The following is a 25,737-nucleotide window of genomic DNA, read 5'->3' as shown; positions in this document are numbered from 1 at the left end:
GAAGTGAATCATAGGGTGGGGGAGGTGGCGAAATTTCTGGGAGCGTTGAAGAATGTGTGGAAGTCGAGAATATTATCTCAAAAAGCAAAAATGGGTATGTTTGAAGGAATAGTAGTTCCAACGATGTTATATGGTTGCGAGGCGTGGACTATGAATAGAGTTGTGCGGAGGAGGGTGGATATGCTGGAAATGAGATGTTTGAGGACAATATGTGGTGTGAGGTGGTTCGATCGAGTAAGTAATAATAGGGTAAGAGAGATGTGTGGTAATAAAAAGAGTGTGGTTGAGAGACCAGAAGAGGGTGTTTTGAAATGGTTTGGTCACCTGGAAAGAATGAGTGAGGAGATATTGACCAAGAGGGTATATGTGTCAGAGGTGGAGGGAACGAGGAGAAGTGGGAGACCAAATTGGAGGTGGAAAGATGGAGTGAAAAAGATTTTGAGTGATCGGGGTCTGAACATGCAGGAGGATGAAAGGCGTGAAAGGAATAGAGTGAATTGGAACGATGTGGTATACCGGGGTCGACGTGTTGTCATTCGCTTGAATCAGGGCATGTGAAGCGTCTGGGGTAAACCATGGAAAGCTCTGTGGGGTCTGGATGTGAAAAGGGAGCTGTGGTTTCAGTGCATTATTACATGACAGCTAGAGACTAGGTGTCATCGAATGGGGCCTTTTTTGTCTTTTCCTAGCGCTACCTCTTACACATGACTGGGGAAGGGGTTGTTATTCCATGTGTGGCGAGGTGGCGATGGGGATGAATAAAGACAGACAGTATGAATTATGTACATATGTATATATGTATATGTCTGTGTATATATATGTATACATTGAGATGTATAGGTTTGTATATTTGCGTGTGTGGACGTGTATGTATATGCATATGTATGTGGGTGGGTTGGGCCATTCTTTTGTCTGTTTCCTTGCGCTACCTCCCTAACGCGGGAGACAGCGAAAAAGCAAATACAAAAGATATAAATAAATACATACATATATATATATATATATATATATATATATATATATATATATATATATATATATATATATATATATATATATATATATATATATATATATATATATATATATATATATACATATATATATCTTTTTTGTTTCTTTCATAGTATTCGCCATTTCCCGCGTGAGCAAGGTAGCGTTAAGGACAGAGGACTGGGCGTCTGAGGGAATATCCTCACCTGGGCTCGTTCTCTGTTCCTTCTTTTGGAAAAAAAAAAAAAGAGAGGGGAGGATTTCCAGCCCCCCGCTCCTTCCCCTTTTAGTCGCCTTCTACGACACGCAGGGAATACGTGGGAAGTATTCTTTCCCATATATATATATATATATATATATATATATATATATATATATATATATATATATATATATATATATATATCCATAAATGCTACATACAAATCCATTTGCTTTTCTAAGTATTTCTCACATACATTCTTCAAAGCAAACACCTGATCCACACATCCTCTACCACTTCTGAAACCGCACTGCTCTTCCCCAATCTGATGCTCTGTACATGCCTTCACCCTCTCAATCAATACCCTCCCATATAATTTACCAGGAATACTCAACAAACTTATACCTCTGTAATTTGAGCACTCACTCTTATCCCCTTTGCCTTTGTACAATGGCACTATGCACGCATTCCGCCAATCCTCAGGCACCTCACCATGAGTCATACATACATTAAATAACCTTACCAACCAGTCAACAATACAGTCACCCCCTTTTTTAATAAATTCCACTGCAATACCATCCAAACCTGCTGCCTTGCCGGCTTTCATCTTCCGCAAAGCTTTTACTACCTCTTCTCTGTTTACCAAATCATTTTCCCTAACCCTCTCACTTTGCACACCACCTCGACCAAAACACCCTATATCTGCCACTCTGTCATCAGACACATTCAACAAACCTTCAAAATACTCATTCCATCTCCTTCTCACATCACCACTACTTGTTATCACCTCCCCATTTACGCCCTTCACTGAAGTTCCCATTTGCTCCCTTGTCTTACGCACCCTATTTACCTCCTTCCAGAACATCTTTTTATTCTCCCTAAAATTTACTGATAGTCTCTCACCCCAACTCTCATTTGCCCTTTTTTTCACCTCTTGCACCTTTCTCTTGACCTCCTGTCTCTTTCTTTTATACATCTCCCACTCAATTGCATTTTTTCCCTGCAAAAATCGTCCAAATGCCTCTCTCTTCTCTTTCACTATGATAGGCATATGATAGAGTTGATAGAGATGCTCTGTGGAAGGTATTAAGAATATATGGTGTGGGAGGCAAGTTGTTAGAAGCAGTGAAAAGTTTTTATCGAGGATGTAAGGCATGTGTACGTGTAGGAAGAGAGGAAAGTGATTGGTTCTCAGTGAATGTAGGTTTGCGGCAGGGGTGTGTGATGTCTCCATGGTTGTTTAATTTGTTTATGGATGGGGTTGTTAGGGAGGTAAATGCAAGAGTCCTGGAAAGAGGGGCAAGTATGAAGTCTGTTGGGGATGAGAGAGCTTGGGAAGTGAGTCAGTTGTTGTTCGCTGATGATACAGCGCTGGTGGCTGATTCATGTGAGAAACTGCAGAAGCTGGTGACTGAGTTTGGTAAAGTGTGTGGAAGAAGAAAGTTAAGAGTAAATGTGAATAAGAGCAAGGTTATTAGGTACAGTAGGGTTGAGGGTCAAGTCAATTGGGAGGTGAGTTTGAATGGAGAAAAACTGGAGGAAGTGAAGTGTTTTAGATATCTGGGAGTGGATCTGTCAGCGGATGGAACCATGGAAGCGGAAGTGGATCATAGGGTGGGGGAGGGGGCGAAAATTCTGGGAGCCTTGAAAAATGTGTGGAAGTCGAGAACATTATCTCGGAAAGCAAAAATGGGTATGTTTGAAGGAATAGTGGTTCCAACAATGTTGTATGGTTGCGAGGCGTGGGCTATGGATAGAGTTGTGCGCAGGAGGATGGATGTGCTGGAAATGAGATGTTTGAGGACAATGTGTGGTGTGAGGTGGTTTGATCGAGTAAGTAACGTAAGGGTAAGAGAGATGTGTGGAAATAAAAAGAGCGTGGTTGAGAGAGCAGAAGAGGGTGTTTTGAAGTGGTTTGGGCACATGGAGAGAATGAGTGAGGAAAGATTGACCAAGAGGATATATGTGTCGGAGGTGGAGGGAACGAGGAGAAGAGGGAGACCAAATTGGAGGTGGAAAGATGGAGTGAAAAAGATTTTGTGTGATCGGGGCCTGAACATGCAGGAGGGTGAAAGGAGGGCAAGGAATAGAGTGAATTGGAGCGATGTGGTATACAGGGGTTGACGTGCTGTCAGTGGAGTGAATCAAGGCATGTGAAGCATCTGGGGTAAACCATGGAAAGCTGTGTAGGTATGTATATTTGCGTGTGTGGACGTGTGTATGTACATGTGTATGGGGGGGGGGGGGTTGGGCCATTTCTTTCGTCTGTTTCCTTGCGCTACCTCGCAAACGCGGGAGACAGCGACAAAGTATAAAAAAAAAAAAAAAAAAAAAAAAAAAATATATATATATAAAATGAATGATCTAAATAATGACACAACACATTCTGAACTCAGTAAGAATGCCCTACAAGTAGTTAATTCCCATTTCAATAAGGAGCTAAAGTTGTTGACAGGTAATGGTCTCTCTTATCAAAAATTTGTCATCTTTATCCCCTTCATTGCCTTATTCATATATATGGAGTTATCAAACCTAATAAACAGAATTTTCCAGTAAGACCTATAGTGACTTAAGTAAGCTCCATGACATATAAAATGCAAAAATGTCTAGTTTCTTTATTAAGCCCTTTATTGGGTAAGATATAAAATTCTCATACCATGAACAATGTAAATATAGTTAACAAGCCCAACAATATCAATGTTAATTTGGTTTCAATCTTTTTAACTTTGATGTTTCCTCACTTTTCACAAAAGTTCGAGTTGATGACCTTTTAGAATACATATTTGATGTCTGGATGATACTCATTTACTTGTTTCAAAGTCTATTTTCATTTCCTAATAAAACTGTATATAAAAACTGTGAATTTCAGTATAATGGATATGATTATGCTCAAAAAAAAAAAAAATGGTATGGCAATGGGTAACCTTCCCTCACCTGTACTATCTAATCTTTATATGGAATTTTTTGATCACTTATTACTAAAGGATATCTTACCTTCTAATGCAGTTTGGTTTAGGTATGTAGATGATGTTCTTTGTGTTTAGCCAACAAATGAAAATATACAAACGTTTCTCCCCTTACTTAAGAATCTAGTGCCTTCCATCAAAGTTACTGTAAAAAATGAATATAACGGTATGTTACCATTTTTAGATTGCATGATCCATAGGCAAGGAAACAAGTTTAAGTTTAGCATATACAGAAAACCCTCCAATGTACTCATGTCAACATGACAGAGTTAAATTATCATCATTTCAGTCTATTCCTTAGGGCTATACGTATTTGCAGTCCCGGGCATATTGATGATGAGTTTGAGCAGATAAATTCTATTGGATCTAAGTTAAGGTACCCTAGATCGTTCATTGATAAATCCCTTAAGGAAGCAAAGAAATCATTTTACAGAGTTGTGCCTAAACTCCCATTGACATCAAGAATATTTTAGTTCTCCCTTTTAATAATAATTCTACTTTACTTCCTATGTTGCTTAGATCCTTTAATGCAAATGTTGCCTTCAGCAACAATGATACTCAATGATACTGTAAAGAATATCTCAATCAGGAACTCACTAAAAGTTTCTCCTGGGTGCATCTATAAAGTTCCATATAAATATTGAGATAAAGTTTACGTTAGGCAGACTGGTAAGGATCTTTCTGTTAGAATTAAGCAACATAGATATAGTATAAGAACGGGACGAGAATCAAATACTTTATTTAATCACGTTAAAACCTATGATCATTGTACTGACTGGAGTTAGGCAACCTCAGTTATCAACTCTAACACCAGTACCACGAGAAACATTATTGAAACTTCTACTATCAAATACACAAAGAAATTTAATCTTAATATCAATTATGCTCCATATGAAATCGTATAACTATATTGTTGATAAACTTTCTAAACAATTCACCTACTTGTCCAGAAAATAGTTTATGACGCGCTCCTTGTGTCTTGCACAATCGTATGTTTACCAAATGTCGTCCTACGTACGTACGTTGTGTGTCAATTGACTCTTATATTCCTCTCTTCTGTCTCTCCTGATAATGTGATTATTACTGGAAAGTGCAATTGGGAACTTATCGTGTTTCGTGTCCCCGTGGACTCATAGGAATATGTTCATTTGTTTTTATTTATTATACTAAGTCACTGTCTCCCGTGTTAGCGAGGTAGCGCAAGGAAACAGACGAAAGAATGGCCCGACCCACCCACATACACATGTATATACATACACGTCCACCCACGCACATATACATACTTATACATCTCAACGTATACATATATCTACACACACAGACATATACATATATACACATGTACATAATTCATATTGTCTGCCCTTATTCACTCCCTTTGCCACCCCGTCACACATGAAATGAAAAATCCCTTCCCCCACATATGCGCGAGATAGCGCTAGGAAAAGACAACAAAGGCCACGTTCGTTCACACTCAGCCTCTTGCTGTCATTTATTATGCACCGAAACCACAGCTCCATTTTCCACAGCCAGGCTCAACAAACCTTTCCATGGTTTACCCCAGACGCTTCACATGCCCTGGTTCAATCCATTGACAGCACGTCGACCCCAGTATATCACATAGTTCCAATTCACTCTATTCCTTGCACGCCTTTCACCCTCCGGCATGTTCAGGCCCCGATCACTCAAAATCTTTTTCACTCCATCTTTCCACCTCCAATTTGGTCTCCCACTTCTCCTCATTCCCTCCACCTCTGGCAGATATATCCTCTTTGTCAATCTTTCTTCACTCATTCTCTCCATGTAACCAAACCATTTCAAAAGACTCTCTCCTGCTCCCTCAACCACACTCTTTTCATTACCACACATCTCTCTTACCCTTTCATTACTTACTAGATCAAACCACCTCACACCACATATTGTCCTCAAACATCTCATTTCCAGCACATCCACCCTCCTCCGCTCAACTCTATTTATAGCCCACAACTTGCAACCATGTAACATTGATGGAACCCCTATTCCTTCAAACATACCCATTTCTGCTTTCCAAGATAACGTTCTCGACTTTGACACATTTTTTAACGCACCCAGAACTTTCGCCCCCTCCCCCACCCTATGATTCTCTTCCGCTTCCTCGGTTCCATACGCTGCCAAATCCACTCGCAGATATCTAAAACACTTCTCTTCCTCCAGTTTTTCTCCATTCAAACTTACCTCCCAATTGGCTTGTCCCTCAACCCTACTGTACCTAATGACCTTGCTCTTATTCACATTTACTCTCAGCTTTCTTCTTTCTCACACTTTACCAAACTGAGTCACCACCTTCCGCAGTTTCTTCCCCGAACCAGCCACGAGCGCTCTATCGTCAGCGAACAACAACTGACTCACTTCCCATGCTCTCTCATCCACAACAGACTGCATACTTGCCCCTCTTTCCAAAGCTTTTGCGTTCACCTCCCTAACAACCGCATCCATAAACAAATTAAACAACCATGGAGACATCACGCACACCTGCCTGCAAACCACCATTTATTGGGAAGCAATCAATTTTCTCTCTTCCTACACTTACACATGTCTTACGTCCTCGATAACAGCTTTTCACTGCCTCTAACAACTTTCCGCCCACACCGTATATTCTTAATACCTTCCACAGAGCATCTCTATCAACTCTATCGTATGCCTTCTCCAGATCCATAAATGCTACATAAATCCATTTGCTTTTCAAAGTATTTTTCACATACATTTTCCAAAGCAAACACTTGATCCATACATCCACTACCACTTCTGAAACCACACTTCTCTTCCCCAACTGATGCTCTGTACATGCCTTCACCCTCTCAATCAATACCCTCCTATATAGTTTTCCGGGAATACTTAACAAACTTATACCTCTGTAATTTGAGCCCTCACTTTGAGCATTCACTCTTATCCCTTTGCCTTGGTACAATAGCACTATGCAAGCATTCCGCTAGTCCTCAGGCACCTCACCATGAGTCATACATACGATAAATAACCTTACCAACAAGTCAACAATACAGTCATCCCATTTCTTAGTAAATTCCACTGCAATACCAGTTGTTTCCTATTAGCCAGACCCATAGACTAGCGGTTAGCATTCTTGCCTCTTGCACAGGGGTCCCGGGTTCGTTCCTGGCTGTTAGAGGTTTGTGTTTTCTGTGAAGGTGCACGTTTCTATGCACTTTATTCGTATTCATATACCTCCGCGTTGTACAGTTAGAATCGGTAAAATGCTATTAGCTGGCTATGTGCGCCTGTTGGGAAATAACCGGTATAGACTCCGTTGCTCACCAATGTAAGACGAAGGGCATTCGAGTACTTAGTATTCGAATAGTTGTTTCCTATTAGCCAGGCCCATAGGCTAGCGGTTAGCATTCATGCCTCTTGCACAGGGGTCCCGGGTTCGATCCTGGCTGTTGGAGGTTTGTACGTTCTATGAAGGTGCGCGTTTCTATACACTTTATTCGTATTCATACACCTCCGTGTTGTACAGTTAGGCTTGGTAAAATGCTATTAGCTGGCTATGTGCGCCCGTTGGGAAATAAGCGGTATAGACCCCGTTCCTCACCAATGTGAGGCGAAGGGTATTCGAGTACTTAGTATTCGAATATTTGCTTCCTATTAGGCAGCCCATAGCCTAGCGGTTACATTCCTGCCTCTTGCACAGAGGTCCAGGGTTTGATCCTGGCTGTTGGAGGTTTCTATGTTCTATGAAGGTGCGCGTTTCTTTGCGCTTTATTCGTGTCTGACTGTATGTGGATGTATCCAGGATGAGAAAAAAGGAGAGATAGGTATTATGTTTGAGGAAAGGTGCCTGGATGTTTTGGCTCTGAGTGAAACGAAGCGCAAGGGTAAAGGGGAAGAGTGGTTTGGGAATAAATTGGGAGTAAAGTCAGGGGTTAGTGAGAGGACAAGAACAAGGGAAGGAGTAGCACTTCATCTGAAACAGGGGTGGTGGGAGTATGTGATAGAGTGTAAGAAAGTAAACTCTAGATTGATATGGGAAAAGCTGAAAGTTGATAGAGAGAGATAGGCTATCATTAGTGCATATGCAACTTGGCATGAGAAGAAAGATCATCAGAGGCAAGTGTTTTGGAAGCAGCTGAGTGACTGCGTTAGTAGTTTTGATGCACGAGACCGGGTTATAGTGATGCGTGATTTGAATGCAAAAGTGAGTAATGTGGCAATTGAAGGAATAATTGGCGTACATGGGGTGTTCAGTGTTGCAAATGGAAATGATGAAAAGCTTTTAGATTTATTTGCTGAAAAAGGACTGGTGATTGGGAATACCTGGTTTAAAAAGAGAGATATACATAAGTAAACGTATAGTAAGTAAGAGAGATGGTCAGAGAGCGTTACTGGATTACGTGTTAATTGATAGGCGTGCGAAAGAGATACTTTTGAAGTTAATGTGCTGAGAGGTGCAACTGAGGGATGTCTAATCATTGTCTTGTGGAGGCGAAGGTGAAGATTTGTAAAGGTTTTCAGAAAAGAAGAAAGAATGTTGGGGTGAAAGGAGTAGTGAGAGTAAGTGAGCTTGGGAAGGAGACTTGTGTGAGGAAGCACCAGGAGAGGTTGAGTACAGAAGGGAAAAATGTGAAAACAAAGGACGTAAGGGGAGTGGGGGAGGAATGGGATGCATTTAGAGAAGTAGTGATGGGGTACACAAAATATGCTTGTGGCAGGAGAAGCGTGGGAGGTGGGCAGATTAGAAAAGGTAGCGAGTGGTGGGATGAAGAATTAAGATTATTAGTGAATGAAAAGAGAGAGGCGTTTGGACGACTTTTGCAGGGAAATAATGCAGATGACTGGGAGATGTATAAAAGAAAGAGGCAGTAATCAAAAGAAAGGTGCAAGAGGGAAAAAGAGTTCAAATGAGAGTTCGGGTGAGAGAGTATCATTAAATTTTAGGTAGAATAAAAAGATGTTTTGGAAGGAGGTAAATAAAGTGCGTAAGACAATGGAACAAATAGGAACTTCAGTGAAGGGGGCTAATGGGGAGGTGATAACAAGTAGTGGTGATGTGAGAAGGAGATGGAGTATTTTGAAGGTTTGTTTAATGTGTTTGATGATAGAGTGGCAGATATAGGGTGTTTTGGTCGAGGTGGTGTGCAAAGTGAGAGGGTTAGGGAAAATTATTTGATAAACAAGAAGAGGTAGTAAAAGCTTTGCGGAAGATGAAAGCCGGCAAGGCAGCAGGTTTGGATGGTATTGCAGTGGAATCTATTAAAAAAAAGGGGGTGACTGTATTATTGACTGGTTGGTAAGGTTATTTAATGTATGTATGACTCATGGTGAGGTGCCTGAGGATTGGCGGAATGCGTGCATAGTGCCATTGTACAAAGGCAAAGGGGATAAGAGTGAGTGCTCAAATTACAGAGGTATAAGTTTGTTGAGTATTCCTGGCAAATAATATGGGAGGGTATTGATTGAGAGGGTGAAGGCATGTACAGAGCATCAGATTGGGGAAGAGCAGTGTGGTTTCAGAAGTGGTAGAAGATGTGTGGATCAGGTGTTTGCTTTGAAGAATGTATGTGACAAATACTTAGGAAAGCAAATGGATCTGTATGTAGCATTTATGGATCTGGAGAAGGCATATGATAGAGTTGATAGAGATGCTCTGTGGAAGGTATTAAGAATATATGGTATGGGAGGCAAGTTGTTAGAAGCAGTGAAAAGTTTTTATCGAGGATGTAAGGCATGTGTACGTGTAGGAAGAGAGGAAAGTGATTGGTTCTCAGTGAATGTAGGTTTGCGGCAGGGGTGTGTGATGTCTCCATGGTTGTTTAATTTGTATATGGATGGGGTTGTTAGGGAGGTGAATGCAAGAGTTTTGGAAAGAGGGGCAAGTATGAAGTCTGTTGGGGATGAGAGAGCTTGGGAAGTGAGTCAGTTGTTGTTCGCTGATGATACAGCGCTGGTGGCTGATTCATGTGAGAAACTGCAGAAGCTGGTGACTGTGTTTGGTAAAGTGTGTGAAAGAAGAAAGTTAAGAGTAAATGTGAATAAGAGCAAGGTTATTAGGTACAGTAGGGTTGAGGGTCAAGTCAATTGGGAGGTAAGTTTGAATGGAGAAAAACTGGAGGAAGTAAAGTGTTTTAGATATCTGGGAGTGGATCTGGCAGCGGATGGAACCATGGAAGCGGAAGTGGATCATAGGGTGGGGGAGGGGGCGAAAATCCTGGGAGCCTTGAAGAATGTGTGGAAGTCGAGAACATTATCTCGGAAAGCAAAAATGGGTATGTTTGAAGGAATAGTGGTTCCAACAATGTTGTATGGTTGCGAGGCGTGGGCTATGGATAGAGTTGTGCGCAGGAGGATGGATGTGCTGGAAATGAGATGTTTGAGGACAATGTGTGGTGTGAGGTGGTTTGATCGAGTAAGTAACGTAAGGGTAAGAGAGATGTGTGGAAATAAAAAGAGCGTGGTTGAGAGAGCAGAAGAGGGTGTTTTGAAATGGTTTGGGCACATGGAGAGAATGAGTGAGGAAAGATTGACCAAGAGGATATATGTGTCGGAGGTGGAGGGAACGAGGAGAAGTGGGAGACCAAATTGGAGGTGGAAAGATGGAGTGAAAAAGATTTTGTGTGATCGGGGCCTGAACATGCAGGAGGGTGAAAGGAGGGCAAGGATGAGTGAATTGGAGGCATGTGGTTATACCGGGGTGGACGTGCTGTCAGCTGGAATGAATCAAGGCATTGAAGCGTCCCTGGGGTAAACCATGGAAAGCTGTGTATGTATGTATATTGCGTCTGTGTGACGTATGTATATCATGTGTATGGGGGGGGGGGGGGTTTGGGCCATTTCTTTCGTCTGTTTCCCTTGCGCTACCTCGCTAAACGCGGGAGTCAGCGACAAGTATAAAAAAAAAAAATATTATATATATATATATATATATATTATATATATATATATATATATATATATATATTATCTTTATATATATATGTATATTTTATTATCTATTATAATATATATATATATATATATATATATATATACGCATATATATATTCTAGAATGAAATACTATTATTTCCAGATACATAAAGGAATATGGAGAAACATCAGCTTTACAAGCGAACACAATTGTTTGAGCGTGTGATGCTTGTGCGTCTGTGGATGACCGGGATGTCTTGCCGTGCCATTGCTAGAGAGTGTGGCATAAACGCGACAACTGTGTGCAGGTGGATAAGGCGATGGTTACAAGAGGGGAACGTGAAGACAAGGTCTCGTTGTGGTAGGAACAATTGGTTTCAGAAAAACAGACGTGCCAATGAAGATTCCAATGATCCTCAGTCTAATATAAGTGGGTTGAATTTCGTTCATTATCTAAAGTGGAGACGTACACGAAAAGCTTCTCCTTATAGCTGTACATTTTCTTCATCTCCATACTTGAACCTATTGTTACCAGCAGTGAGCACTTGTGCTTCAGGTGTTGCATTACCTGGCATCAATCCAACTTTTATGGAAGAGAAGAATGATTTCAAACACTTTGTTCAGACTTACCTTATTTACCCTTGTTACCAAGCACATTATTCTTGTCATGAAGTATGCAATATTTAAGATTTTTGAGAAAAAGAAAATATGATAACTCTAAATTAAGTATAGCTTTGTATGAGCCACACTGAGAGTGAATTCGGAAAGTGCCACAGAATTGATAAAACAAAAAATTTAATTTACAGTAGCCTGACCCAATTTCAAATCCAGTTTATAGAAGTGCGGTCCAGGTTAGAAAATCAATTTGCAGTGGTCTGACCCACTGTGAACTACAGTCTACAGTAATATGGCCCAAGACAAAAGATTGTTTCCAAAAGTCTGACCACTGGAAAGTTAGATTTAATTGTAGAATAGTCTGCCCCAAGGGAAAGTCCAGTGGATAGTAGCCTGACCCATGCTAAACTCCAGGTTACAGTAGTTTGATCCAAGTTAGAAATTTATTTTACAGTCCTCTGACCCAAGTTGAAGTCAAGTCTACAGTATTCTGACCCAAACTTGTCGTTCGACCAATGATGAAGTGGTTTGCACAAACCAGGCAATTCTGGAGGAGAGAAAAAGAAGTGCCAATGAGACCCATATTCACATGATATAGATCCACTCCGTCTTTTTCTGTTACTCCGTTCATGATGATTTTCTTAAGTTTACTTTTCATTCTTACAAATGTCATGACAAAGCAAAAGATACTATTCTCTAAAGTAACCAAATTCATAAACTGGTACCATTAAATGTAACATATCTTCTCAATATATTTCTTGTTGTACTGTGCTGATTCCTATTCCTTGTAACAATTTAGAAGACAATGATATCAACCAGATCATTCAAGGGAAGCATGAGTTGGGAAACCTTTGGGAATAAAGTCAAGGGTTGGTGAGAGGACAAGCTTAAAGAACGGAGTAATACTACTCATGAAGCAGGAGTTGTATGAGTATGTAATAGAGTGTAACAAAGTATACTCTAGAAAGATATGGGTAAAACTAAAAGTGAATGTAGAGAGATGGGTGTTTATTGGTGTCTTGGACAATCGCAGGTTTACCAAATAGCGTTCTAGCTTCGTCTCTTCGATGTCTATCAACTGACTGTGTATTTCTCTCTTGTGTCTTAACCGGTGATGTGATTATTACACGAAAGCGTACTTGGAAACTTATCGCGTTTTATTATCCCCGTGGACTCATATGAATATATATATATATATATATATATATATATATATATATATATATATATATATATATATATATATATATATATATTTATTCTGCTTTGTCGCTGTCTCCCGCGTTTGCGAGGTAGCGCAAGGAAACAGACGAAAGAAATGGCCCAACCCACCCCCATACACATGTATATACATACACGTCCACACACGCAAACATACATACCTATACATCTCAATGTACACATATATATATATACACACACAGACACATACATATATACCCAAGCACACAATTCACACTGTCTGCCTTTATTCATTCCCATCGCCACCTCGCCACACATGGAATACCATCCCCCTCCCCCCTCATGTGTGCGAGGTAGGGCTAGGAAAAGACAACAAAGGCCCCATTCGTTCACACTCAGTCTCTAGCTGTCATGCGATAATGCCCGAAACCACAGCTCCCTTTCCACATCCAGGCCCCACACAACTTTCCATGGTTTACCCCAGACGCTTCTCATGCCCTGATTCAATCCACTGACAGCACGTCAACCCCGGTATACCACATCGATCCAATTCACTCTATTCTTTGCCCTCCTTTCACCCTCCTGCATGTTCAGGCCCCGATCACACAAAATCTTTTTCACTCCATCTTTCCACCTCCAATTTGGTCTCCCACTTCTCGTTCCTTCCACCTCCGACACATATATCCTCTTGGTCAATCTTTCCTCACTCATTCTCTCCATGTGCCCAAACCATTTCAAAACACCCTCTTCTGCTCTCTCAACCACGCTCTTTTTATTTCCACACATCTCTCTTACCCTTACATTACTTACTCGATCAAACCACCTCACACCACACATTGTCCTCAAACATCTCATTTCCAGCACATCCACTCTCCTGTGCACACCTCTATCCATAGCCCACGCCTCGCAACCATACAACATTGATGGAACCACTATTCCTTCAAACATAGGCATTTTTGCTTTCCGAGATAATGTTCTCGACTTCCAAACATTCTTCAAGGCTCCCAGAATTCTCGACCCCTCCCCTACCCTATAATTCATTTCCGCTTCCATGGTCCCATCCGCTGCCAAATCAACTCCCAGATATCTAAGACACTTTACTTCCTCCAGTTTCTCTCCATTCAAACTTACTTCCCAGTTGACTTGTCCTTCAACCCTACTGTACTTAATAACTTTTCTCTTATTCACATTTACACCCAGCTTTCTTCTTTCACACACTTTACCAAACTCAGTCACCAGCTTCTGCAGTTTCTCAGCGTCTGGGGTAAACCATAGAAAGCTGTGTAGGTATGTATATTTGCGTGTGTGGACGTATGTATATACATGTGTATGGGGGTGGGTTGGGCCATTTCTTTCGTCTGTTTCCTTGCGCTACCTCGCAAACGCGGGAGACAGCGGCAAAAAAAAAAAAAAAAAAAATATATATATATATATATATATATATATATATATATATATATATATATATATATATATATATATATATATATATATATATATACAGAGAAGGGGGCCAGGTGAGGATTTTCCCTCTAAGGCCCAGTCCTCTGTTCTTAACGCTACCTCGCAAATGCGGGAAATGGCGAGCCGTATGAAAAAAAAAAAAATATATAAATATATATATATATATATATATATATATATATGGATGTGTGTTGGAGAGATGGCCAGAGGGAGTAATTGGATCACGTGTCAATTGATAGGTGCGAGAAAGTGAGAATTTTAATTGTTAATGTGTTGAGAGAGGCAACTGGAGGGATGTCTGATCAGTATCTTGTGGTGGCGGTGAAGATTTGTAGATTTGATACGATTGTCCAAGACAGACAACAAGCGTAACATAAACAATATATAATACTCAGAGAATTATAATCTTAATGTTAGTGATGGTCTATATAAATTGGATAACTTTATTGTTGATTAGATTTGTAAACAATTCAACTTCTTGTCCACATAATAGTTTATGATACCTTCGTTGTCTGTCTTGTACAATCGCATATATACCAAATGGCGTCCTAGCTACGTCTTTTCGTTGTATATCAACTGACTGTTATATTTATCTCTTGTGTCCCCCATGATGATGTAATTATTGCACGAAAGTGCACTTGGAAACTTATCGAGTTTCATTTTCCCTGTTGACTCATAGGTATATACTTAATCCGCGCAGAATGGAAAAAAGTGAGAGCAAAGGACGTAAGGGGAGTGTGGGAGGCATGCGATGTATTTAGTGAAGCAGTGATGGCTTGGGGAAAAGATGCTTGTGGCATAATAGATGTGAGAGGTGGGCAGATTAGAAAGGGTAGTGAGTGGTGGGATGAAAAAGTAAGATTGTTAATGAAAGAGAAGGGAGAAGCATTTGAACGAGTTTTGCAGGGAAATTGTGCAAATGGCTGGGAGATGTATAAAAGAAAGAGGCAGGGGGTCAAAAGAAAGGTGCAAGAGGTGAAAAAGAGGGCAAATAAAAGTTGGGGTGAGAGAGCATCATTAAAATTTTGTTTTGGAAGGAGGTAAACAAAGTGCGTAAAGGAAGAGAACAAATGAAAAAATCGGTGAAGGGGGCTAATGGGGAGGTGATAACAACTAGTGGTGATGTGAGAAGGGATTGGAGTGAGTATTTTGAAGGTTTGTTGAATATGTTATACGATAGAGTGGCGAAGTGAGCGGGTTAGGGAGAATGATTTGGTAAACAGAAAAGAGGTAGTGAAAGCTTTGCGGAAGATGAAAGCTGGCAAGGGTGCGGATTTGGATGGTATTGCAGCGGAATTCATCAAAAAAAGGGGGTGACTGTGTTGTTGACTGGTTGGTAAGGATATTCAATATATGTATAACTCATGGTGAGGTGCATGAGGATTGGCGGAATGCATTCATAGTGCCATTGTACAGAGGCAAAGGGGGTAAAGGTGATTGCTCAAATTATAGAGGTATAAGTTTGTTGATTATTCCTGGGAAATTATATGGTAGGGTATTGATTGAAAGGGTGAAGGCATGCACAGAGCATGAGATTGGGAAGGACCAGTATGGATTCAGAAGTGGTAGAGGATGGATCAGGTGTTTGCTTTGAAGAATGAATGCGAGAAATACGAAGAAAAGCAAATGGATTTGAATGTAGCATTTATGGATCTGAAGAAGGCATATGATAGAGTTTACAGAGATATTTATCTTTTTAAACCAGGTATTCCCATTCACTTTTTTCAGCACACAAATCCACATGCTCCTCGTCATTTCTATTTACCACACCGAACACCCCATGTACACCAATTATACCCTTAATTGCCACATTACTCACCTTTGCATTCAAATCACCCATCACTATAACCCGGTCTCGTGCATCAAAGCTGCTAACGCACTCACTCAGCTGCTTCCAAAACACATGCCTCTCATGATATTTCTCTCATGGCACCTCCCTGACACCTCTTTGTCAATCTTTTCTCACTCATTCTCTCCTTATGTCCAGACCATTTCAACACACCCTCTTCAGCTCTCTCAACCACACTCTTTTTATCTCCAAACTTCTCTCTTACCCTTTCATTACTTACTCGATTATACCACCTCAGACCACATAATGTCCTTAAACATTCCGTTTCCAACACAAACATCTTCCTCTGTGTATCGCTATTTATAGCCCATGCCTCGCAACTATATAATTTTGGAACTACTGTTCCGTCAAACATACCTTTTCCTGCCCTCATGCACATTCTCCAGTGTTCCCAGAACTTTTGCCCGATCCTCCACTGTGTTACTCACTTCCACTACCATGGTTGTATTCGTTATCATGTCCAGTCCCAGGTGTCTCAAACACTTCACTTTCTCTGATTTATCTACATTTAGATTCACAGCCCAACGCATCTATACTCAACTTTTTCCTTTCACACACTTTTCAAAACCCAGTTAAAAACTTCAGCAGTTTCTCACTGTCGGCAGCGCTGTATCATCAGCAAACAAAATCTAAGTCACTTCCCAGGCCCTCTCATCCCTTACTGATTGCATATTCACCCCTCTCTCCAAGACATTTACATTTGCCTCCCTTACATAAACTAATTAAGCAACCATGGCGACATCAGACAACGTATTCCGACGTAGACCAACCTTCACTTAGAACAATTCACTTTCCTCTCGACTTGTACCTTTAATAAAAACTTCTCACTTTTACCAGCAACTTTACCCCCGCATCGTATAATCTTAATCTCTTCCACACGGCATATCTATTAACCCTATCGTATGCTATATACGGATCTATTAATGCTTCATACAAACTCATCGGTTTTTCCAAGTATTTCTGACATAAATTCATTGAAGATCTGCTCCACGCATCCTATACCACTTCTGAAACCTCACTGCTCCTCCTGAATCTCATGCTCTACGCATGCCTTCGTATGACACTATACATGCCATCCCTCAGACTCCTCAAAATCATACATACATCTACTATCCTATCATCAAATGCATTTCTTCGAAATACTCACGCCATCCCTTCCTCAATTCATCACCACCAGTTGTCACTTTCCATTCCCCTTCACTGATGTTCTTATTTGTTTTCTTGTTTTTTTTGCACATTATTCACTACCTTCCAACAAATCTTCACAAAGTTTACTGATATTCGCTCACCCCAACTCTTTTGCAATCTTTTTCAGCTTTGCACCTTTCTCTTGACCTCCCGCCGCTCTCTCTTAAACATCCCCCAGTCATTTCCACTCCTACCCTTTAAGTTCCTCCCAAACGCCCCTCTATTCTCTTTCACTAGCAACTTTACTTCATCACATCACCACTCGCTATCGCTTTATATCTGACAACCTCCCACCTTTCGCATGCTACATGCATCTCTCGCACACACCAGTACTACTTCCCTAAATACCTACTATTCTCACACACTCCCCTTGCTTTATTTACTCTAACCTTTTGCCATTGTACACTCAATCTCTCCTTTCATTTCCTTCAAAGCCTTACAAAAGTCTCTTTTCCTTGCTCAATTCCCTTTTCCACTGATACTGTTTCCTCTTGATCGAAATCCTCTGTAAATATTCAACATCGCATCCACATGATATTAATCAGACATCCCACCAACTGCCTATCTCAGCAAATTTACATTCAACAGGTGAAAGAACACGCATCAGGATCAGGATTAATGATCTGTTTTAAAATGATATCTCAGTGTAGAGGTTATGGGACTATATGAATCTCAATATTTTTTGAGAAGTGTAAGTTTTTGTAAAGTCTTTGTAGTATAGCTGAAGACAAGCACTTAATTGGGGTGACATACTCTGGACTGAATGTGATATAGACGGTATTGTGAAGCATTGCCAGTGCTATCCATTAATTGTACTAGGCGGATACAAGTGGGATCGTAAGACAACTATGTATGTTGAAAATAACTTAAAACCTGAGCGTATATTTAGATTCTACAGTACTTATGGATTAAAATGCCACACAAATTTCAGAGTATTGTAAGAATGTTCCAAAGAGTATAAAAAAAGAAAAGATTTGGATGTTATTGTTAAAACTGGACAAACTTTTTATGGGTATTGGTATTTGGACTGTAAAACATGCCCCTGCAGAAATACATTGGTCTAAGATGGTTATTTCCGATAACTCCACAGGAATACTGACAGGTCATATTAAGGCTTAAGCATTCTTGTTAAAAAACAAAACTTACCTTCTTGGAAGCATGCGTTAGCACATCCCATTCCTAAGAAGTGTAACCGTTCCAACCCCCCGAACTATTGTCTTGTTGTTTTGACATCCACTTTATCCAAATTCTTTGAATCCCTCCTCAGCTCCCATATCCTGAGACATCTTGAATCTCACATTCTTTTTTCTGATCACTAAAGCGAGACCCACTGTTAATATTCTTTCCTATCTTACTAATGTCTGGTCATAATCCCTGAAAGATTTGAGGGAATCCTATATAGTTGCCCTTGACATATGAAAAGATTTTCATAGGGTGTGGCACTGGGGCCTCATCTTTAAGTTTCCTTCTTTTAACTTCCCTCTCTCACTTTGCTTCCCCATATCCAGCAAGTGGACCAGTCTCACCCTCTTACTCCATCAACAGCGATGTCCCTTAGGATTCTGTCCTGTCTTCTATACCTTTTCTCCTTTTTATCAACGATTGCCTCTCTTCCCACAATAACCAAATTCACTCATATGCTGACGATTCAACACTGCATTCCTCCACTTCCTTAAATTCTGCTTCTTCACTCATTCGATTTGCATCTCGTCTCGACACAGCTTCCTCAGTTAACTCAGCTTTTGGCAAGATTTTTCAATGGGGAAGACGAAATCTGGTTAAGTTTAATTTCTCTAAGAACCATTTTCATATCCACCTCCATCGAAAATTCCCCATAAGCTTCCTCTCTCCCTTCACGGTTCTTTAATTCCACCACCTTGTGAAACTAGGAGACCTGTTTATCTTGCAAAATATCTTTTTTTTTCTGACCAGATGCTCCGTTTACACAAAGGATTGCTTCGTTCTTGTATGGAGCACTTCTCTCTTATCTAGGGTGGCTCTAGCTATGCATCCTTACTTGACAGAGATGAGTCAAAATCGGTCAGACTTATAAACTCTTCCAGGCAAACTTCAAGGCCTGACCCGCTTGCCCTAGCCGCAATGTTGGCTCAAAGTCCTTCTTCTATAGATAATAATTTGGTTTTTGCTCCCAAGAGCTGGATGCTTGTGTATCCCCACCACAGCCTGACCACGCAATCCTTGGCAAGCTACTGCGTCACAGGATTACTGTGTGGTCATTGGCAACTCCAGGGTGGGCCATTTTGATAACTGTTTCTTTCCATACACATCGAAAAATTTAGAAATCTCTACCTTCTCATGTCTTTCCCGAAAACTACAACCTGGCACATTTGAAAAGGCAGCTTTTTCAGCTCCTCCAAAATTCTTGAATACTCTCTCTTGTATTTTCTTTTTTCCTTTGATAATCCTCTATATATGTAGATTAAGGCCCGGCCTTGATGTTGACTTTTTTCTGTTATTTGAACCTCCAACGTAAAAAAAGTGGCTGCGCACTGGAAGATTTTGTGAGGAAATCAAGTACGGTATGCCGCTTCTAGAAATCGTTCCTCTAATTTTTTCATATCTCAGAAACTTCACTGTCCATAACTGCTTCCGCTCTGTGGTACCAGATCTCTAACTTAATCTCCACCATCGTTTCCGCTCCAGTGATGTCGTTTGCATCTATTGTGATATGAAAAAAATCCCATTGCTAGCGTCGTCGATCTTTGGTCTCCTAAGGTTGATGCCATCTGGGATTAAAATTTATGTACCTTATACATCTCTTCTTTTGTTTTGTAGAACCTAACCTAAATCAAAGTTACTCCAATTATGTAATAGATCTTTGACTATTTGTTTTACTGCTACAAGGTATTACTCCTTACACATCAGCACATTGAGATCCTCTAAGCAAGACATTTCTGCCAACCCACAAGGACTGGCTGGGTTCCACCCAGGATGATCCTGTAGAACAGAGGCCCTTCTCATTCTCTCCGTAACGATTTGAAACAGAAAATAACAAGACCCAGTACGAGTTCCCGACCATTACGATCACACCTCAAGTACACTTAATTTTTTCTTTCTGGATCTGCGCACTATACATAAAGTGTTTATGCCACCTTAAGATCTTTCCACCACAATTTCATTTCTATTACTTTTCATGGGAGAAAATATCAACTTTCTGTCCTCCTTTCGAAATGCAAACGTTGGCATTTTATGAGAGCTCATCGGTTATCCGAAGCAGCCACTTTTCTGACTTCATATTTTGCAGAAAGTATAGCCGAAATAGATTCTTACATCCCATTTTCTATTTGATATTTCTTCTCTCAATTCCGTTTATAGTCCCTGCAGCAGGAACAGAAGACATCGGGCCATGATACCCTTTTCCTCCCCTGAACCCACTCCAAATTCATTTCTGTGCGGAGTAGTGCAAGGTCTTTCTTTGATAAGTCAGTCACACCTTCATGAAGAGTCTATGATTTGATTTATTCCTGTACTGTGAAATCTTTCTGCACGTTAACCAATTTGTCTCAGATAGTTTTTGTATATCAACCTTTCTCCTTCCCTTTCCAACTAATCAATCCATACCTTACTCACCAACTGACAAGGCCACTCCTGTTGTACGTTATTCATCTAAAATCATACTCTAGACAGTTTCCCGTCTGATCCACAATTTTCACTTCCTTCCACCTAACCAAAATCATCCACATTTTCCTCGCGCACGGTCTCCTGAAAACTGTCTCAACTCAAGATGGACTAGGTGTATGGCCCAGGTGGCATACCTCGTGAGTCCTACGGGAGTGAGCCTCTGAGTTAGCTCATTTCCTTGCCCGCCTATATTGCCTCCGTCTGAAAACCCAGACTTCTCCTTTTTCTTGGAACCTTACCATGGTGTTCTAACCGTTTCAACCATCACCCCATTGCTTTAACCTCTGCAGTCTCCAAAGTGTTTGAAACTCTCCTACCTCTCGCAGATGTTCGTTCAAATGCCGTAAACGCGTAGTTTTGCAATTTCAATAATGATTTGCTTATTTTTACTTGATATACCTTTGATCTATATGTGATTTAGGTATGAGTAAAGCCTCGATGATTAGAGCTTAAAATCTTAAAAAAGACAATCGAATACGCAAGACGAACAGTCAAAAGTGGCAAAAATATGCAACATTGAATTGAAAGAGCCATTAAACACTTTACTTCCAAAAATAGTTATACATATATTATGCTTCACATTACGTCAATATTAGCAAAATAGATTATATCAAATTAGTCTATATTCTATAGAAATAGCTAATTCATATAATCTCTCCTCATTTGAAACTTTGCTGCTTCTTAGAGGGAAAACGTAGGTAGAATAAAAGTTACATTTACAGGTTGCGCTACATTTCTGTTACCAACTTATCAAATTCTTTCATTTTAGCACTCTTTCTTCTGGAAAATACGGAAACGACCGGCAGTTTTCTACATATATTGAAAAACAGAGATTTTCGCTGGTTCCAATAATCATGTTGGCAACATACCTTCCTACATCATCTGTTGTTTCCTCAATGGAAATCCAAATCATTTTGCTTCTGACCTCATTCCTCATCATCTGGATAACACTAACATAACAAGCGTCTCATAATGTTTACGTAACATAGCCCTAAATGGTACATTCTCCTTGATGTATTTTCCAAAGATTGAAGAAACTAATATCCGAGTTTCCACAGAAGAATGTCGGTGTTAACCAAAGTCTTTCTCAGGCCCGACGAAAACTGAGACTGTCAACCAGAAATCGTAATATATGAAGTAAGAAAGCACGTACACTGTTGACTAGTTTTAAGTGCAGCGGCAGCTATTTGCTTAGAAGTCTTGAAATAAAGAGAAAAGAAGTAAATTTCTCATAGTTCACTGATGTTTCCCATAGTTTGCAAAATGTTACTGACCCATCTATAGATAACACATTGCTGCGAAACTCTTACAAAATTGTTACATTTTGAGGAACCAATTACTCTAAGTGAAGTATGTCCAGCAGCGTTTAAAGGAGAAATTACAAGTAGCGAACGAAGAAACATCTCGTCAAATATACTCTGATGCACTGAACACTCGTCCAGCACCCGGCAGACTGAAGACGTAAGAGATGTTCGGTTTGACATTAAACAATCTTTATTTATCATCATTCAACAATTTCTAAGTACATAGCTACTGCTGCTCGCAAAACTGGTCAACAGAATGCATGTATTCGTCATATATGAAATCTTCCGATCGTTCCTTTGTGGAGTCTGGGAAATGAGTCTCCGTAGTCTTTATCTGAAGGAATACTCCAAGGGGAATGTGTACCAAGTGAGGCTGTATTACGTAAAAGTATGTGGACACTTCTTATGCTGGCTTCACTTAGGAAATACTGGCTGAAGTCACAAACAAATGACTTGGAATTCCATAGACGAAACAACGGATTAGCTGTAGTATGTTGTCAATCTGATTAGATATAAATAATTTTACAAATATTGTTGCTCTATTAAGCATAAGACATGTATATATGATAATTTTCAAAGGAAAAAAAAAGTGCCTTTTTGGTTTCATGCTGCCTAGTTTAATCTATTCTGGCTGTCCGTCTTGCCTATTTGCCTGCCTTTCTTAAAAATTTGATGTGCTTAGATACTAGAATTGAATAAATAGTTTTGTTAAGACGAAATATGAAATTTTATATTGCGATTGCAAAAATGGGCATTTATGGCACTTTGAATGAAAATAAGGATTCTTGTGATTACAAAGTAATAATATAGGTGTTGAATAAATTCTCTAGCACAAGAGAAATATATAAACATGTATTGTATTCAAATATATAACAAAATAAGTAAACAAGTGTAAACTATTTAACTGTGATTATAAGTTATAAACATATAAGCTATTCATTTTGAAGGAGTGAAATGAACTATAGCTGCAATTTGCGTTTCCTCGTTGAATAGCTATGATGAGGTGCTGAAATAGATAACCGGCTGTTCTCTCGTCTTTAGCTGCTTACATCACCCAGGTTCCGAGGTCGTTGAGTAAGTCTAAGGCTTTCTTTCCCATGGTTCCCAGTGCTTTAGAATCAGTCTGAACGAAGAGGTTTTGTGAATCATTTCCATACTTCCTTTTGTTTTATGTTGTTCAATTACCCATTTGTTTATTGATATTCTCTCCAGCTTAGTTGCTGCTAAATTAGGGGTCCAAGTTTAATTACATAACATATACAGCGTCTCAGGTGAAAGGAGCTCACATTTCCCTGTTACTGACAGCAGTTTAGCCATGGGCTGCAGGAGCCTTTAGAAAGAGGTCTTGGATATCACCAGGGTTTTGTTTTTAGAATGAAGTTCTGGGGTAATCACCATAGTGCAAATTATGATATCAATATAAAATACATATATATATATATATATATATATATATATACACACGAATAGAGTGCATATGAACGCGCACCTTCAAAGAACATACAAACATCCAACAGCCAGCTATCTGCTGGCTATGTGCGCCTGTTGGGAAATAACCGGTGTAGACTCCGTTGCTCACCAATGTGAGACGAATGGTATTCGAGTACATAGTATTCGAATATCTGTTTACTATTAGCCAGGCCCATAGCCTAGCGGTAGCATTTCCGCCTGTGGCACACGGGCCCCGGGTTCGATCTTGGCTGTTGGAGGTTTGTATGTGATATATATATATGTATATATATATATATATATATATATATATATATATATATATATATATATATATATATATATATATATATATATATACATGAAGAGTCAGATATATGAATGATAATAGACCAATATTCTAATGCAGTAGCCGTTCACATATTTATGAGTGAGACATAAAATTCCACATATTCATAATGTTTACTGTTAGAGAAGCTCTTAGATTGAATTATATTACAATTAGCAATGTAGATGATATATGCACTTTTGACATTAGATATGGATTTGAAAAAAAAAAAAAACATCAATGATAGAGTCTCAGTTATGGTGGAATCTCAATTTAGCAGTTAACTTAAGCAAGATATCATCATACAATAGTTATATAAAGAAAATGGTAATGTTTCATTCTAGATTGAGAGACACAGATGTCGCTAGCTAAGTTGCTAATCCTGTTGTTGGCTGAGACAATCACAGTTACCGCACACCTACTTCCCTCTTATGGTAAGTGAAAGGAAGCAAGTTTGGTGCCCTTTCAAAAGAGAGCCTCATCAATTTATGGATTCAGTATGCAGGCTGTGCTGTTATTCGCTAATGATACAACGCAGGTGGCTGATTCGGGTGAGTAACTGCAAAAGTTGGTGACTGAGTTTGTTAAAGTGTATGAAAGAAGAAAGTTGAAGGCAAATGTGAATAAAAACAAGGTTATTACGTTTAGTAGGGTTGAGGAAAAAGTAAATTGGGAGGGAAGTTGATATGGTAAAAAAAAAGAATGGAAGAAGTGAAGTGCTTTAGGTATCTGGGAGTAAACTTAGCAGCCGATGGAAAAAGGGAAACGCAAGTGAGTCACAGGGTGGGGAAAGGATGGAAGGTTCTCGAAGCGTTGAAAAATGTGTTGAAGGCGACAACGTTATCTCAGAGAGCAAAAATGGAAATGATTCAAGGAATAGTGGTTCCAACAAAGTTAAATGATTACATGGTTATGCGGAGAAGGGGGGAGGTGTTGGAAATTAAATATTTGAAAACAATATGTGGTGTAAGGTGTTAGATCGACAAAAGTAATGAAAGGTTAAGATGAAGGTGTGGTATTAAAAACATTTTGGTTAAGAAAGCGGAAGAGGTTAAGTTGAAATGGTTTCGACACATGGAGAGAATAAGTGAAGGAAGATTGACTAAGAGGATATATGTGTCAGAGGTGGAGGGAAAAAAGAGAAGCGATCGAATACTAGTACTTAGTATTACTTAGTATTCGAATAGTTGTTTCCTATTTGCCAGGCCCATAGCCTAGCGGTTAGCATGCCTGCCTCTTGCACAGGGGTCCCGGGTTCGATCCTGGCTGTTGGAGGTTTGTATGTTCTATGAAGGTGCGCGTTCATATGCACTTTATTCGTATTCATATACCTCCGCGTTGTACAGTTATTTTCGGTAAAACGCTATCAGCTGGCTATGTGCGCCTGTTGGGAAATAACCGGTATAGACCCCGTTGCTCACCATTGTGAGACGAAGGGTATTCGAGTACGTAGTATTCGAATAGTTGTTTCCTATTAGCCAGGCCCATAGCCTAGCGGTTAGCATGCCTGCCTCTCGCACAGGGGTCCTGGGTTCGATCCTGGCTGTTGGAGGTTTGTATGTTATGTATATATATATATATATATATATATATATATATACATATATATATATATATATATATATATATATATATATATATATATATATATATACATAT

The 25,737-nt window shown here is 39.8% G+C and overlaps 1 long non-coding RNA gene across 1 annotated transcript in view; it reads left to right on the top strand.

The window, feature by feature from the left end:
• The window catches only part of LOC139758582 (uncharacterized), a 41,198-nt gene that overhangs the window by 14,845 nt on the left and 616 nt on the right, over positions 1 to 25,737 (top strand). The window contains exon 2 of the long non-coding RNA XR_011714871.1: positions 24,423 to 24,512. This is a non-coding gene — a long non-coding RNA (uncharacterized lncRNA). The remainder of the gene's footprint in view (positions 1 to 24,422; positions 24,513 to 25,737) is intronic.

Source organism: Panulirus ornatus, chromosome 30, assembly GCF_036320965.1.
Source record: "Panulirus ornatus isolate Po-2019 chromosome 30, ASM3632096v1, whole genome shotgun sequence".
Lineage (NCBI taxonomy): Eukaryota > Metazoa > Arthropoda > Malacostraca > Decapoda > Palinuridae > Panulirus > Panulirus ornatus.
This window is presented reverse-complemented; position numbering and strand designations above follow the sequence as displayed.